We start from the raw sequence: 15,362 nt of genomic DNA, 5'->3' as shown, positions 1-15,362 counted from the left end.
ACACTTATTGTTTAAAAACTCAAAGCTTAAGTAATATAAATTAACAACTGGGAGAATATAATTATAAAGAATGTGAGGGAAAAGAGGATAGTTTTCTGTTATAGCATGAATTTACTCTACTGCATGTGATTTCTGGACATTAGTGAGGAAAACAATGTCTTTTAAAGGAGTCTTTTAAAAGAGGATGGATGAAAAATCACAGATCAAGGGGAGGGCCATGAGGTACCTTTTCACAAGAATTACACTGAGCCATCCCTATTATTTCTGTGGTATTGTACATGCACTTTCTCAAATGTTGACCTTATACAAAAGATTTCTTTGTTTCCTCAAGAAGGAGACAGTTCACACAACCATTTGTGTGGTGCAGTTAAAACTCAGATGCTTGGAATGCAGGACCACACTGAAGCACTTTCTTTGAGCAGAAAGTTTGGCTAGAGTCCCTTCCCATCTGAACTGGTGTCTGATGCTGTGATATTGAAAAAACTGAGATCCCCTCAAATCTTGAGAACATTTGACAACTAGGTGTATTCACACTGGAGAATTTTCACTTATATCAATTCATCTAAAACCACTGCTTCTTCTGTCTTAATCTTTATCATCATTAAAACCATAATTTTTTTGGTTGATTGGTTGATTGGTTTTGCATTGTTTTTGTTTGGTTGCTATTTGTCCTTAGATACTATTAAGGTGGACCTTGGAGTGCCCAGAAGATACTTCCAAAGGAAAAAGCAGCTAAAAATGGAAAAGTAAACTCTCCTGCAGACATGCACTGTCTAACACATTTAACTACATAGAAGACAAGATATTTTTCCAAAACAAAACACAGTAATTATACTCCACATATTTTGATATAATTTTATGCCACATGGACACACAGAATCACAATACTACATATCCCTATGTAGTGTGGAGGGACAACATTTTATCTACTGATCTGAATAAGTGATACCATTCCAGCAGACTTACCAGCATGTGCTGGTTGTTTTTTTCCCCTACCATCTGCAGCATATGCAAACACATTGCAAGAAAAACACAACTCACCCACTGAGGTAATTTTTCTTTCTGTCTCCTACTTGTTTAGGTGTACATAACCTATCACCAAGTAACATGATAAAAAGGCTCTCCTTCTGTTGTAAGTTTCTATTTATTTTGGGCAACTGACACCGAATCAAAGAGCTGGTTTAAGTAGTAATTACTAAACAGATCAATGATGACTTCAACACAGTAAATATGTTTATTGCTAAGCAGCCACAAATGTACACAGTAAAACAGACAAAATTCAGTGACAGTTTCTTCCTGGAGAGAGATTACATATACTTTGATTTTATTTTTTTTTACTCTGCTGTTTTCCTGATTGGTGTGTTTTCACACAAAGTGATAACATGTTTCAGGTAGGTGGCGACTTCTACATCCATAACAAATTCAGCAAATGAGTAAAACTGATCCCTTGCGCATAAAGGTTAGTCTGACTCTATAGATTGTGGTCCTTGTCACTTCACAAGGCATCATGATGTTCTTCATGGATGTAGAAATGTGCAAGAGTAGTCTATGGGGTTTTGTGTGCTTGCTACAAGAATATTAGCGTGAACCCAAAAGGTAACGTGAAGTTTCTTAAACAGTAGTTATTACTGCAAAGTCAGTCCTCTGTTTTGGTGCTGAATATCATGTATATATATTTAACATGCATACATTTAGACTCGTGCTAAACTCATGTAGGTGCTGAAAGTGAGCTGTAATGCTTACTTTTGTTGACAGAACTGTAGGTGAGTGCAGGAGGAATTTTGTTAGCTGGCACGCTTTGTATCTATCCTCCCAGTATCATCCCGATATTCCCACTATGTGGAGAATGCTATTTATTCTTACAGTGGCCAGACATTTCTCTCACAGCCCAGAAAGCTGACTATATCCTGGGCTGCATCAAAGCAGCTTGACCAGCAGGTTGAGGGAGGTGATTCTCCCCCTCTACTCTTCTCTCATGAGAACCCCACCTGGAATACTGCATCCAGTTCTGAATTTCTCATCACAAGAAAGACATGGACCTGTTGGAGCAGGTCCAGAGGGAGGCCACAAAAAATCAGAGGGCTAAAGCACTTCTCCTACAAGGGAAGGAGGAGGTAGTTGGGGTTGTTCAGTCTGGAGAAGAGAAGGCTCTGGGGAGAGCTTACTTCAGCCTTCCATATATAAAGGAGACAGACTTTTTACCAGGGCCTATAGTGACAGAACAAGGCAATGGTTTTAAACTGAAAGAGGGTAGATTTAGACTAGATATAAGGAAGACATTTTTTACAAAGAAGGTGTTGAGACACAGGAACAGGTTGCCCAGGGAAGTGGTCAATCTCCCATCCCTGGAAATATTTAAAGTGTTGCTGGATGGAGTGCTGAGCAACCTGATCTAGTTGATGTTCCTGCTCCCTGCAGGGGGATTTAACTAGATGATCTTTAAAGGTTCCTTCCAACTCAAGCCATTCTATAATTTTTACCTTCTGGTTAGATTGTTCAATCTTTAAATATTAAATCCTCAGAAAGGCAGATCTTATTTCCTTCTAATTTTCTAGCACAACCTCTGGAATGGTAGCACTGGCAGTAGCCTACGGTGAAAGTTTCCCTGAAAAAAGGCTAATCAGTTTGTTACTGTGTAAGGTCCTCATAGGAGTAATTGAAATAAAGAGGTCACTTACATATTCTTGCAAACAGAATCTCCGTATTTCTTTTTCTAGATCACTGACAAGTTCTAGTTGCACTTTAAAAGCGTTCTAATAGTAACAGCATCTCCTGCAGCTGCCAAGAACAGTTTGTACCAAGGAAACACTGGGCATATGTTGACTTGACAGCCATTGGCAGGGCATGGTTGCATATGCTGCAATGTCATAATACATTTTTAACTACCTCAGAGGGATTGTGCTCGTTTCTTTCTCATTTTGAGATAAAAAATTTCAAATCAGTGTTCTTGTCCAGGAACCATAGGGAATCATGCTTTTTTCTTTATAATTTTTAGTACCCTATTCCTCTGTGCATGAGATCTGGCCTAATTTCTTTCATTGTTATATATATATATATATATATATATGTAAAATACAATAATTGTATATTATTTTTACCATAAGTATAGATTGATGGCTTGGATACCTAACATTATTATGATTGTGTATTCCATGAATGTAAATACTTGTCATTCATTAGAGTTGACCAGAAGAACACAGAAACTTTAATTTATATAATAAAGATTTAGAAAAATCATATGGGTGTGCAATCGAGTTTTTATATGTACTATTCTGTGTATGTGTGTATAATCATAAACATGCACAAACTCACTGAATATTCTTAACTATCACCTTTACAGATACTAACGAAAGTGAAAATATACTCACTGTGTTTCCCCAGCAATATATTTTCTCATTCATCAATGAAGTAAAACAAAACAAACCATAAAATGCAGACTCAGTCTTGAAAACACTTTCTTTTTCCAAAACTCTTGGAAAAGGGATGAATTTAGCAATTTACCCAAATGACAAAGGGATGGATCCAAATCCCATTAGAGTCAGAGACATTTTTTCCGTTTACTAAAATAGGTTTTGGATGAGGCCCATGGCACATGTTTTTAGTGATTTGTACTGAAAATTTGAAAGAAATGACAGCAACACATTAAAATGACATACTGAAAATGTGCTTTTGTGCTATACTAAAAATAGCTGTTAGATCATCTTTAAAAAGAGAACTCATCAAGGTTGTTGAATAACTGGAGTAATAGCTGTCCAGATGCCATAATGAGATTTATGTAAAATATTGCTCTAGCAGAAATTATAATTGCTTTTTTTTGTTGTTGTTGTCACAGAAGAGAAGATTTAATTTTTCAGTTTCCATCCTGTGATGTTCAGTTAACAGGCAGAGATTGCAGTTTAACTCCAAGTTATCACTACCTGTATGATAAATGCATATATAAAAAAATTATACACATCTGGTAACAATATTTCCAAGCCTTTTCCTATTATCAGATAATACAAATATTTTTGTGATGTCCATTATGAAACTTGGGGGTTATGAGTACTAATTGCTTTTCTGTCTTAAACTTTATATTTGAGACAAATTATATTGTGCCTCAATATTAAGTTAAAGAAAATTCATCCAAAAGATTATTTAATTAAAATTAATATTCTTGACAGATGTTTAAAGAGAATTACCTAACTATGCTGAACTTAGAGTGTTTTTTATACCAGCTGTGTTACCTCCTCAGAGAAACTGAAGAGTTCACATGGAAGACATGCATACAAAATATGTCTAGGCAGCTCTCAGATTGGTCACTTTAGTATTTTCTGAAACACCTTCTGTTTATTATGGAAGTGCCTCAGCTTCACTTCAGCCTTACTACAGTATCTATGATTTACATTTGAAGACTGCAGACTGATTTATTTCATAGTTCAGAGGGCTGGAACACGTCTCCTCTGGAGAAAAGGCTGAGAAAGTTGGGGTTGTTTAGCCTGGAGAAAAGAAGACTCCAGGGAGAACTTACTGAAGCCTCTCAGTATTTAAAAGGGGCTTATAAGAAAGATAGGGACAGACTTTTTACAAGGGCCTGTAGTGCTTTGAAAAGGACAATGGTTTTAAACTGAGAGAGTTTAAGACTCTGAAATTTAAGCCTTGTTTGGAATTTTTTACACTTATTTAGTCCTGATCGTTGCAAATCTGAATAAGTACACCACTTCTTGCAAAAAAAGCTTAGAGCTCAGCTCTTATCTCAGTTCTTTCATATGTTAATGAAAGAGGCGCATCTATTGTCCCTCTACTGGCTCCTTGGCTGGGTTTGGAGCAGGGGCAGCTTCTCAGCTTCTTACCAGAGCCACCCCTGGGGCCCTTCCCTTGCTGTGAAAAATCCCACCAAACCAAACCGGCACAATGGGGAAAGAATGTCAGGGAAAAAGTATATTATTACAGACCATTAGAGGTCTCTCTAATGGTTAGAGCTCTGAATTCACAAAAATTGTACTATTCAGAAGTGGTGTAGCCACAATGCCATTATAACTATATAGACAGATAGATAGATAGATAGATAGATAGATAGATAGATAGAAATAATTTAAAAAAATATTTCCTGAAACCATCATACATCAGGAAAAATATGTGACTATCATGTTATATATGTTATAAATGACTATTTTCAAAGTCAAAACTTACCAAAAAACAATAAAATTGAAATTTAATGTTAGCATTACTGTTAATATTTTGGTATCTGTCTTGTAGAAGTAAAAAAAAATTGTTGCTGCACATCCAGAGAAATTGAATAACAAATTACATTCCTTGCTTCAAATTTTTTCCTTGAGTGTTTTACTCTATTCATAATATTACCATACCTGGGTACAGACAAGCTTTGTCTTATATCCGAATAATGTATATGGGATATAGAGAAAATAAATAATATTATAACAAATTAATAAAATTAACAATAAAATGTGATATCTGAAAACTCTTTTCAAATTATGTTGAAGTTCTTCAGAAAGTCTGCCCAAAATCAAGGTGAAAACATCTTTCTTTTCTATGGGTAGCATCTTAAGTTTCCTTTTTGCCAAAACTGATCATACACTGCATGTTAAGAAGAAATATCTATGTTTAGGGCAAGTGTTTCTTCTAACAAAAACATTCCAATTTATGGAATGGAAACCTACATGCAATGGTTTATTAAATATGTCTACTGGTTTTTTATCTTAATTTAATGAAGAGATTCCAGGACACTGAAGCTTGCAGTACTTATAAATATGCTTCAAAAATTAACCAGTGGGGAACCCCTAAATTGAATCCAACAAACAGCATTTGCAATTACATTTTCAGACTGCTCAGCAACAAATTATTTTTAATTGTTTCTATTGACCTTGCTTTTCCAAGAAAAAATCATCTTACAATGTGTAATGTTTCCCAGAATAGAAAAGACTTAATTAGGCTTAATTCGCACTATCAGGGATCATAAACACATTATAATTTGCATTGCAAAACTGTGGAGCATCATTAAGATTACATTTTGCATGGTTGTTATAAGAAATGTTATTGAATAAATATCTGCTGCCTAAGGTCAAACAGTGTAATGAAAATATAAATCCTTATCTGAAAACATAATTATTTGTTGTTGTGTTTTTTTTTCTGGATATTACTGTCCACTGTAGAAAAGCTGCAGAGATGAAGCTAGTTCCATCTTTATATGATAGATATTTTAATTTGTTATTGCATAATAATTTTGAAGAACTATACCTCTTTGCTTATTAACTTCTCAGGTTCTGCAGGGCAGAGTGAAGGAGAAAATGTGAGGCACTGAAGAAGCTACTGGCTTCTTCAAAAGCGAATGTTATATGAAAAAAAGAGCAGATAAGTGATGCAGATTTTCAAATGTGAATAATAGAAAATGCTTTGATGACACACAGAATGTTGATCATCAGTGAAGGACTATAGGTAGAATATTAGAAGAAGTACTCATACATGAAGGCAGGTACAGCATCCTCATCACATCCTCACATCCTCACATCCTCATTTTTACTTTGAAGGAGCTCTTTTGAAACCAGATGTTAAAAAAAAAATAAAAAAAATAAAAAAATATCTGAGTCTCTACTAGTTAAAGATTCCTCTGGTGATCCATAGTGTAAATAGAAATAAGTGGATTCTTTATTCATACTTTTGAATCTGTATCCAGAACAACCACTTTTTCCACTGCTAGCTAGCTCACCCAGTGAACAGGGAAGAGAAACAGATTGTAATGAGATTTTGAGAGACTGGTGTCTGAATTTTTTTGCCCCTGACTTGTCAGTCCCAAGAATTAGAGACAATGGGAAAGTAAAATTGCCTGGGTTGTAAGAACTGTTTTTTCTACTGGTTTTCACTACTGAAAGCATTTTAGTTTCATTTGGAAAATATCTGAATATATCTTCCACTAGATCTAAGTTTTGTCCAGCAAAATGTTGTCTATTGAATATTTAGGGGAGTATGCATTCAGTACAAGATGAAAAAATAAATGCCCCAGTCGTGGTTGCAGTTACTCTATGCTGATTTAATGCAAAGTGTGATGGCTTCAGATATGTTGTTTTCAAGAATATGTGTACGGTTCTACAGAAGTATGTTGTATTTATTCATAGCAAAATAGTAGATGCAGCTGTATTGTATTAGTTTGGTTGGATGTATGCTGTGTGAAAATATACATTGGATGAGTAAATACTTGTGACTGGAAGAAACTGGATTTGAGAAACAGATGGGTTGATGTAAATGAAAACATATTGCCTTTGACAAAATGTTACTGGCCTCTATAAATGCGTCTTTTGAAACAAAATCTATTTATATATAAAAATATAATTCTGTTGGTGGAAAGGTACTGTTACTGATTTCAGAAGCAATTGATAATGTATTAGATTCAGCAAAATTACATTGGTTTCAGTGTGTATTGCACATAATTCCCTAACATTATACTGCTTTGAAAAATATAGAACAAATTTGACCCCAACAATTCCAGTCTCAACACTTTTTGGTAACCCTGCACAGATGAACCCTGTTAGCCTTTATTCAGTCTTGGGGATATTTTAAAAGTAATTTTTAGTTGTCTTTTAAATTTCTGACACTTCAATGTCAGTAACTGATGAGCTGCCCCTCATTCACAGCTCTTCAATTTCTAATTGATGCTTATCATTCACAGCTATGCCTTTGCTTGCGTTAACTCCATAAGCCATATTTCAAAGACTGATGCTTCTAAACTTCTTTTCTGAGAAGATTTGAAAGGTGGATTTTTTGAAGGTGGATATTTTCCCCCACATTATATTCTTTAGTGTTACTGGGGAGAGGAAGAGGGTCATTACATTTTTTTTTTTTTTTTCCTAAATTTCATGAGAAGTAAAGCAGAGCTTTCATGTGGATTGTCCTTTTTCATGCTTCACTGAAACCTCAATAAATTTTATCTTCCTTGGAAGTTAGTAGAATTCATACAGAAATGTTGTTCTCTTCTGTTTCAAATTTAAACTCAGAGATTTTTGAATAAGGCACAGAAAATGATACTTTCAAGAGGAGAAGATGGAAAATTATCTTTCCTTACCACCAAACAGTTATATTAAAAATAATTTCAAGCTCTTCTGCAACTTTTGAGAGATCTGTACTGTTCTGCTTTTAAAGGAAGCAAATAAATACTTTGCTGGCTGGAACTACCAGCATGCTGGTGGTGTTGCTCAGATAGGGTGACAGAGTCAGGTTCTTCTGATGGCTGTGAGGGACTACAAAGTAGGGCTACTTGTCAGATTTGTGTTAGAAACTTTGACCTCAAGAGACACCTTTTGTTCCCAATCCCAAAGGCTCTTTATACGAAGTAGAGCAGTTCCAACGGTAAGAACTGAAAGTTCGTAATTTCCTCAAAAAAGAAACAGGTCTCACTACAAGCAGGAGGGCTAAATTAAGGTTCTGACTGAGGGAGTGATTTGATTCTAGATTTGACTTGAATTTAATTAAGCACTAGACTACTGCTTTTGCTGAAAAATTGCTGTAAAGGAATATTTTGAGGAAGTTACTCTTTTCCATCAGTGTATATGTAACAGTAATTTCCCCAAAACACTGATGAAGATTAAATAAATAAATAAATAGATCTGTAACAATATCCTCTTGTTAATTCATACAGAATCAATTTTTAGAAGTGTGCCTTCAAAGCTACTACTGTTCATCCCACCAGGTCACATTTCTCACCTTATTGGGATTCTCTTTCTGAAGGTTCTTGAAAACACAATAGCTTGGAATTAGTATTTTTTTGTTGGCTTTAGTAGGGCTTAAGAAGTGTAGAGTAAGTGCTTGGGAAATTGAATAGGCTTTACTTCAACAAAAAGAGAGAATTTTTGAAGAAAGAAAACTCAGCTTAAAATCTATTCTTCAAATTTCAGTGGGCTGCATATATAGACTCGTAACTTTGATCTTAGGTTTTCCATTCGGAAATTTTTGTTCACAAAGAAATCTAAAAAAAATCTTAATATGGCAAAATAAGAACAACTGCTTGTAAAGACCTATATATTTTTTCATGTAAAGTCCATGTAAGTAAAATATGTGGATCAAATAGCACGCATGAGTTGTACTGTTTTTTTTCCTGTTCTAACATCATATTCTTTGACAGGTCCACCAGTGCCAGATACGTGTTCTATGTACCACCACCACCACACTCTGCACCACACTTTGCACCCCACCTCTAAAAATATGCAAAAGACGAGGTAATTGAGCATGGTCTGAGGGTCTGATAGCATGGAAATATTTGTCATTGTGTAGCAATCCTGTGAGCTAATTACCTTTGAGATTGTATGCTGCTAACAAGAGCTTTGCTCTTTCTTAGTCACAGGTGACATACGGCACATTTTCCTCACTGTAAATAAGGAAAATGAGCAATCTGTGGAATGTAAATTAGTAAAGAATATCACTTTGGAGGAAGTTTCTATTAATTATGTATGGGTTTCACAACTACGATGAATAACTTTCAGGGAGTCAGCAAACTTAGAGGTTGAAATTCACTGTCCTAAATCTACGCTCCAGAGAATGAGCAACTTGTGCTATAAGGAAGTGTAATAAAACACACATACGTTGTTTTGATGAAAAGACCAGGATGTTCCCTGGTATTTGTGTATATTCTGAAGCAGTACTGCTTTGATTTCATCAGTTCTTGCTCTTTTCCCAGTGCATATTGCCAGTAAAGCACATTCCTACAAACAAAGAGGTTATACTATGCTGAGATAAAATATCTTTAGACAGCTAAACCACCATCATACTATTTTAAATAAAATGTATCAGACTTTTGTTTACTTAATCCAAATGCATTTAAAAATATGATTCACTTCAATGCATTAACTTTCTTGCTTGTCCTGTGATTTACATGTGGCTGGAACAATTCAATGCTCAGCTCTGAATGATTCAGGTAAATGAACTATAGATTTTCTGAGCAAAACATTCAGTACTGCAAGTCTTGGTCTTGAAACAGTCAGAATTTACTCTGATCATCCTGACACAGTTGTAATTTATCTGAAAAAGGTTGTGTTACTAGTATTCTGAGCAGTATTAATGTTTTAATATTGTGGTTTATTTAATACCATTCTTTTAATAGCTTGCTTTCATTGTAATTACCTTCTTTGTCACCTTTCTGTCTTTTCTCAAAGATAGAAGTTAAGCATTTTAGAGACAGACAGACTCCTAAGAAGTTATACACCTGACCTGGGTTGTCTAAGAAATCCTTTTGTCCATCAGGTACTGATGGCCAAAGCAGGATGTGTTCTCAGCTCAAGCACAGAAGTTCCACCTCAATGTGAGGAAGAACTTCTTTACTGTGAGGGTTATAGAGCACTGGAGCAGGCTCCCCAGAGAGGTTGTGGTGTCTCCTTCTCTGGAGACTTTCAAGACCTGTCTGGATGCCTTTCTGAGTGATCTGCCCTAGGGGGGATTTTTGGGATTTTTTTGGTCCTGCTCTGGCAGGGGGGTTGGACTCAATGATCTTTGGAGGTCCCTTCCAACTCCTAATATTCTGTGATTCTGTGAAGAAATACACCTGTAAGCTTACCTAGGAGACTATTCCTTCCTCCCTTTCCAAACAGTATAAACAGAGCTGTGCACTTCTAGGTGTCTACATCACCCAGTTCCTCAGAACGGCAAAAATATTGAGGTAGTCATTACACAGCTGAGTAAACCAGATTGTGAGGCATAAGAGATCATATTCTCTGGTCTGCTCACTTCAGCTCTCTTGGATATTTTTAACCAATGAATTGAGGAAGAATTTAATGTATCCTGATCGTATGATGACGTCTATGGGGACATAATGGGAGGTATTGATCAGTTTAGCCTTTGTTCTAGCAGAAAAGCAGACCACTTCCTAGTACACCCAAAAATAGCAGCCAGCCTGAGAGCAAAGCACCAGAAACATACTAGAGAGTTTTTCATATGTTTATCAGAAAGTTGGTGAGAGTTTCCAAATACAAGCATAAATTAAATAAAAACTTTTCCAATTGATCCTATTCAAAGTAGTTGTGGATACAGGGCAGAACAGCTAGAATAGCAGTTATTAAAGCTATGATATTTGCTTCTAAGTACTTTGAAATATAAGCCATTAAATGTTGATAAGAAGGGCTATCTTGTACACAGCTTTGTTCATCAGGACCTCAGTTTCCAATTAGGTCATTTACATTTTGAATGAATTTGTATATATTTGCTAAGGTAACAGGAGCTAGTTTTTAACTTTCAGTGCAGTCAGGCATGTGATTTCAGTAAATTTTAGGAGAATGTGGTCATACAGTCAGAGTACTTCATACCTGGCAGCTCTTCTGTCTAGAAACTGAAAAGAACAACACTTATATTTGCATCATTTTAAAGAGAAGTTACAGAGGCTGCAATAAAGTTGCCTCATTGTCAGTACTGACTATATAACTCTATAAACAAAACAAGATGGGAAAAGTGATCAATTTAGAACCAATGAAGGAATTAAGAGAATCAAATCCATATTAAAGACTTTAATATTTCCATCTCTTTGCAGCTGATTATAGGATCTCACAAAGTTAGGGATGCAAAGAATAGCTACAGTACTCCTGGATTTGCAAGCCAGAGTATGGTGTCAAGTTTGCATTACCTCCTGTCCTGGAAAGATTCACAAGTATCTAAGAAAAGAAGACATGTCTTTGCAAAATAAATCCTCCAACTTTTCTCTAGCTAAAATGAATTTGTGCCTTAAATTAGATAGTGATGCCACTACACAAATAAGCAATCATGGATAAATTGCACTTAGAAATTGTGTTCCAAAAAGGATGAGCACTCACTTACTGGGATAGTTTTATCTAGCTTTTATAGCTTCCTCAGTTCTTCAAGGCAGTTTGTTATATGAAATGTCATAGTCTTGTAAGTATGATAGCCTCCATATTAAAGTTACACTGATACAGAGAAACATGAAGTGCCTTTATTGTTCTTTCTCCTCTTAATGAATATTGGCATCAAATATGACACCAGGACTTCAAGCTGGAAATTTTGAAGAGAGGAGTTATTCCTATTTTATAAAAAAAAACATTTAAGTTTTGTGGAGTTACAAACTATCAGAAACTCTCATTTTGTGCCTGTGATTTGTGTAACACAAGTTGTTGAGTTTTAGTTTTGGCAGTGAGCCAGAACCCCTGTAGCTGCTCCCAGACTATGCCCACAGCGTCTCATATCAACATTTTAGTCAGGTCAACCTCTGCACAAAACCAGATCTTCTCATGAAAGAGCAGAAGAGACATGACCTATAGATAAGAGTTCTGGCCCTAGATCCTTGAATATTCCAGGCAACCATGGCTCTCTCACTGCATACACTTTAAATTAATGTTTTGTACTCTCAGAACCTACCCATCCTTCAGCTTTAATGCATAGTAACAGATATCACTGTAATGCTCTGCATTTGATGGCCATCTTTCCATGAGTAATGGAAAGCTCTGTGTAGATGTTGAATGTTATTACTAAAAGAACTTCTGGGTACACAGAAAGTGGCCCACAGGAGGAGTCAACATAAGACATTTTTCTACAGACAAGCATTTCAAAGAATCAACTTCCAACTGAAAAATTCTGCAACACAGGACTAAAAAAACCCAACTAATCTCAATGAGGAAAACCCTCAGCTCTGCCAGTGATTTCCCAGAAAGATCTATTATTTCTTTGTCTTTGCTGGTTCTGGGTCCACATAGATGCTTCTTAGATTGAATATAAGCAATGTTTTCGGTGAAATAGCTGAATCTTTCACTTGTGTGAATGAATGAGTCAATTTCAGACTCTGCAAGATTAATCTGGGTGTGTAAATAAGGTGTACCCATATATAAGTATTAAGGCATATGTAAGTTCTTGGTATTTGTTTTTTAAAAGATATTTCATGGCTCCTATGTGTTTTAATTACCCTTTTTGAACCTCCTGCCCCAAATTGTTTTATTTTCCCCTTCAATAAACCGTGTATTCGTAAATTCTAATTGGGGATTGGCTGCTCTTATGGGAAACCCTAGTGAGCACTGAGCAAGTGTCTCACCTGAGCAGTCAGTGCCACAGCCACTGCTCCTCTGTGAGAGGTGAGCGCCACGTGCGGACCTGTCGGCAGATCCTGACATGCTAAATACACTCCAAGAAGGAGATATAATAGGTCGCAGATCGCAACAAAGAGTCACAAAGATGATTAAAGGACTGGAGCATCTGACGTGAGGAGAGCCTGAGAGAGCTTGGATATTTCAGTCTGGAGAAGTGAAGGCTCAGGATTTATCTATGTCCATAAGCACCTGATATAAGAATTAAAGAAGACTGGACACAGCTCTAAGCAGCCTGCCACAGCTGCCCCTGCTCTGAACAGGAGGTTGGACTAGATCTTATCCAGAGGTACCTTCCGGCCTCAGACATTCTGTAGTCCTATGATTTTTGTGGGATTGTCAAATTAAACTAATAAAAGAAAGGTTATTGCAATTGCTTAGGATCCCAATAAAAGACTTAGCTATTTAAAAACTATCGCAGAGGAGTATTTATTGTAATAATTGTAATGAAGTGGAATTTTCATTCATTAAAGTGCTAACTTACTCATGTTAAAATTGTGAGTTAGGAAAATACTGATTGAATGTATCTGTCTCTCTGGAAATATACCAATAAGGATTCTAAGCAAGAGAAAACAGTAAGTCTTTCATATCTTTATTATAGAGTATAATGCCTGCACTCTTATCAGTTTTATTTCAAATATGTAACATGGAGAATTTCCTTTCCCAAACAAGAAGGGTTTATCTTCCCTTGCCTGTGGCTAGGACACTTCATTATATACATTATATATGGTGTTGCATTTCTTCTCATTAAAGTAAAAATTATTTTTCTGTATGGAATTGTTATTCTGTGGTTTTCAAACACACACACAGACAAATTCCTTCTTGGATTCCATTAAAAACCCTTCAATTCCATGCTAATTCAAGTGTGTTCCTGCTAGGGTTATTATTGCCTTAATTCAGTGAAAATACTTTTCCTCCATGAACAATAATTCCTGTTGTCCTAGTTTCTATTTATCTGTGGGGAATACTTATTTCTCAAACTTTTCAACATGTCAAACAACTATGCAAGCCCAACCACCACACCCTGCCAAGGTCTCCAGGGAGTTTGAAATTACGTGATACCAAGTTGCTAGTAGTGATAGTGTGCTTTCTCTGACGTGTAAAATCAATAAGGCTAAATAGTTATTAGTTGCCACCCAAAGCAGTAGATATTAAGTTGACTGCTAGTCTTTGAATTGGCTGAATCCTTGAATTCAGCTAGAAATTTGTTAATATATCAATGTATTGCATAGTACAGCTGCCAAAAGCACTTTCCTTTCTGACAATATACTTTTTAGTAATTTATAAATTATTAGTCATATTAAAAAATTCACTTCAAATGAAAAATGAAACTTCTGATGCAGCATGTCTGGGGCCCCTAATTTAATGGCTTGATGTGCAGTATTTCTGCTCTTCTTTCACTGTTGGTTTTTTGTTTTCCTTTCAATCTGAAACCACATTATGGAAAAACGTCTTGTACTATTAGGAGACAAGAATAATTTCAGCATAAAACCACCCTGATGAGACTTCTGTGTTGTCATCAATTTTTATTTAATCTTTAAAATAAATGTCTTCAGAAAATTATTTTATAAAAGAGATAAGTTTGGTTGGTTTTGTTTGTTTGTTTGTTTTTAATCTCATCACAACTAGTGTCATAATGAATAATTACATTTCTGTACAACTTTATCAGTCTTCTCTTTTACAAACTTTTCCCAGATTCACACAAATATTCATATCTTAAAGACTAACCTAACTTTATAAATTTCTCTAGGAACTTTATTATGTTAATGTCTTTGTTTGAAAATTACTTAGGTGTATCTTTGTCCACATATATAATTTACCTTTTATTAAGGAGAAGCAAAGCACCTTTTACCATTCCTAGTGACTAATGATGTTAATATATGCGGAGACCCAAGTACAGCAAAAGGTGAGATATTTACTCAAAAGAAGTTCAGATGAGAGAATGAAGAGCAAAAGTTAGCTTTAATAATTTAAATAATTTTAATAATGTAAATAATTTAAAGTAGTTCACATACAACAACTGATTAACAGTAATAAAACTCAGAGATGCAGCCAATGAGCACCACAGTCTGTTATAGAACAAGCTGAACATTGTGATCCAATACCCACAATATCTAAAATTTACTAATAGCCACAGGAAAAAAAAAACAAAAAAAAACCAAAAAACTTTTCAGTATGGATGAGAAAACATAATCTTGCTTACACTGCATTAGCAATTGTTATTTGCTGTGTTTGAATTATGAAAAGATGGGCACCATTGACTTAGCATGTTGTTCAGTAAAATTTGCTTACAGGCAGTATTAT

The sequence above is a fragment of the Chaetura pelagica genome, unplaced genomic scaffold (assembly GCF_000747805.2).
Source record: "Chaetura pelagica isolate M959 unplaced genomic scaffold, ChaPel_1.0 scaffold178, whole genome shotgun sequence".
Lineage (NCBI taxonomy): Eukaryota > Metazoa > Chordata > Aves > Apodiformes > Apodidae > Chaetura > Chaetura pelagica.
The sequence above is the reverse complement of the archived record's forward strand: the minus strand, read 5'-3'. Positions refer to the sequence as shown.